The sequence below is a fragment of the Nanorana parkeri genome, unplaced genomic scaffold (genome assembly GCF_000935625.1).
Source record: "Nanorana parkeri isolate BGI_ZX_2015 unplaced genomic scaffold, ASM93562v1 scaffold2022, whole genome shotgun sequence".
Taxonomy (NCBI): Eukaryota; Metazoa; Chordata; class Amphibia; order Anura; family Dicroglossidae; genus Nanorana; species Nanorana parkeri.
Window position 1 is genome coordinate 223,782 of NW_017308290.1, and position 3,136 is coordinate 226,917.

Below are 3,136 nucleotides of genomic sequence, written 5' to 3' on the forward strand. Positions count from 1 at the left end.
GACATTCTGCACGGTGACATCTGGCTGGACACATGGAAAATGGCGACATTCCCGGCGCACAGCGGGATCTGGACAGCCGACAATCGTCTGACGCAAACTGATTACATAACACCAAAACTGTGCGGAGTCCAGTCACCGACCGGAATTCACCCTTCACCGGCTCAGAGGAAGCCGATCATTGGTGGGGGGGGGACACACCGACACCGGGGTATGTTCCTGGTATGGTGGGGGGTATACACACCGGGGTATGTTCCTGGTATGGTGGGGGGTATACACACCGGGGTATGTTCCTGGTATGGTGGGGGGTATACACACCGGGGTATGTTCCTGGTATGGTGGGGGGTATACACACCGGGGTATGTTCCTGGTATGGTGGGGGGTATACACACCGGGGTATGTTCCTGGTATGGTGGGGGGTATACACACCGGGGTATGTTCCTGGTATGGTGGGGGGTATACACACCGGGGTATGTTCCTGGTATGGTGGGGGGTATACACACCGGGGTATGTTCCTGGTATGGTGGGGGGTATACACACCGGGGTATGTTCCTGGTATGGTGGGGGGTATACACACCGGGGTATGTTCCTGGTATGGTGGGGGGTATACACACCGGGGTATGTTCCTGGTATGGTGGGGGGTATACACACCGGGGTATGTTCCTGGTATGGTGGGGGGTATACACACCGGGGTATGTTCCTGGTATGGTGGGGGGTATACACACCGGGGTATGTTCCTGGTATGGTTGAGTATACACGCAGGGGGTGATCATGTATCGTCACGCATGTATGGTCACAGAGATAGAAACTCCAAAATCTTAGTTGTCACCGGAACAGGGAGGAAATCTTCCAATGGGGACACCTGTTCCAATGACATCTGTCTATGATGGGATTTCCTCTGGGGACAGGAAGTGAAGGGAATCTCTCCAGCGGAGACACAGCAGTGGTTCTGACTGATCCGAACTCCATGTAAGCCAGCTTTGGATTCTGGATAAACATGAACACGGGAATGTGCCGGATTTCCACCCAATGCCGATCGGTAGAATCCCATGATGGGTGATCCTGGAAAGCTGACACCCCAACCCGACCCGATTCAGATTTGCGATGTCCTGTTTCCTGTCCCCAGGTCACCTGACCCGCACCGTGGGGGCGATGAGGTGATTGTATGTCTGGCCACACACATTACAATCTGATTGTACAAAATATAAACGCGTGGGCTCCCCGCATGTCATGTGACACGGCTGGCGGTGTCAGATCCGATCGCGTCCTCGGTCGCGCGCCGTATAAAAAGCCTTCACTCCAATTTCTAATATTTTTTTTATTTCAGTGCCAACCGCCATAAACGGGATGGATCGTCTAATCAGATTGTAACGTGTGTCTGGCCAGCTTTATAGTGGCGATTGCGTCCATGCGGCTGCGATGCGCCAACGGAGATCGCGATTCGCCGTGGACGCTCGCTGCCGATCGCATGTAGACGCCACGGAAACGCACGTTCGACCTCGTAGGAGAGCGGTTGGCAACGAATGCAGTCAACCCCTGGAACTTGGCCCAGCAGTGACCACAAGGGGTTAACTACAAGTCCCAGCATGCCGTGGGCGGGCAGGGCAAGGGCAACCCCGGGACCCCACCCCCTTTACTCCCTCTCACACACCCATAGGCCTGTACACACCGGGAAGGATCCTTCCGTCCGCCTCTCCGTCCTCCGTTCTCTTCGGGAACCGTTACCAGCGAACGCCTCGCGCTGACACGACGTCCCTCCTTCCTCCCTGCTCGCCGTTGGCCGGCTGCGTTTGCCGCCACGCCCCCTGCGCGGAGATCGCGCCTCCCATTGGCCGCCGGTAGCTGTCAATCTCTTCGCGCCAGCGCTGGAGTGGGACTGTCAATCAAGAGAGCGAGGATGAGGGGGCGTGGCCGAAGACTCCTCCCTTTGAGCGACGGTTCTGTGGGCGGAGAGCCCGATAGGCCGTTCACGTGACGGCGAGGAGGGCAAAGAGGACCTGTCATCAGCGTTCTTTATTTACAAATTATAGTAATTATAGTAACTGAGATTCGGGGTGACATCTGGTTAAAAAAAAATACGTAAAAGTTCCATCAGAGTCCATGAAGTGTAATTAACCTTTTACCTTCATCAGAGAATAAAGTCTCCTCTGTGCGCGAACTAGGGTTGCCACCTTTTCTTCCAGCGAAACCCGAACACTCTAGCGACGCGTGGAAATTTTTTGACTCTCTAGCAGGGCAGGAGACAACATCTCTTTCTGCTGCAGTTCAGTAAAACTGATAGGACTTGCCCCTCCCCCAGCTTGTGATTGGACAGTGAACTGAGAAGCTCATATCTCTCTGTCACTCTGCTCTCTCTGCCCATGAGCATGCCATGGTCCTTAGGGTTTTTTGTTTTTTTTCATGAAGCTCCAGGGTGCGTGCATCATAAAACGAAACACCCCCCTGAACAAAAAAAGGGAACAGTGAAATCACAGCACACAATAAAATACATAACGGTGCTTTGGTTCTCTTCCAGAAAAGAGGGCCACAATGTCCCTGAATCCCCAGGGGCGCAAGGCTCTTGAAAGGGGCACGGCACTCTAGACCACCTGGCGGACCCCAGTCCCTAGGGACCAGCCGGAACTGGTCCTCCAAGTACTAGGCAAGTGCAGCCCCCCGAGAGACCTGCACCCTCCGTCTCTGTGGAGTGGAAAGTGCTCGTGCAATAAGTAGGTGCCATGTACAATGACGTGACCTAGTGCCACACTTGCGGGGTCCCACACCCACTAGGTTTCTATGGTACCCCTGGGATGCCAACCCCAGGGAACACGTCACCCAGAGCTTCCTGCGCTTCGGTCAGACAAGGACAGCCCCATCACACCAGAAGGCATTAGCATCAGAGGGATTCCTGCCTACAATTGGGGACAAGCCCGGCATGACCGGACCAAAATCAACCCAGGAGGAAAAGTTTGGTTGGTTTACAGGTAGAGGACGTAGCAGGCGGCAGGTGAGGATGGTCAAGAACAAGCAGAGTCAGGAACAGGAGACACAGGCAGAGTCAGGTACAGGAGACACAGGCAGAGTCAGGAACAGGAGACACAGGCAGAGTCAGGAACAGGAGACACAGGCAGAGTTAGGAACAGGAGACACAGGCAGAGTC

The 3,136-nt window shown here is 54.6% G+C and overlaps 1 protein-coding gene across 1 annotated transcript in view; it reads right to left on the reverse strand.

The window, feature by feature from the left end:
- Positions 1-1,847, reverse strand: part of ZCCHC14 (zinc finger CCHC-type containing 14) — a 30,377-nt gene extending 28,530 nt beyond the window's left edge. The window contains exon 1 of the mRNA XM_018572415.1: positions 1,667-1,847. The gene's annotated coding sequence lies outside the window, so the exon portion shown is untranslated. The remainder of the gene's footprint in view (positions 1-1,666) is intronic.
- Between the last annotated feature and the right edge of the window lie 1,289 nt (positions 1,848-3,136).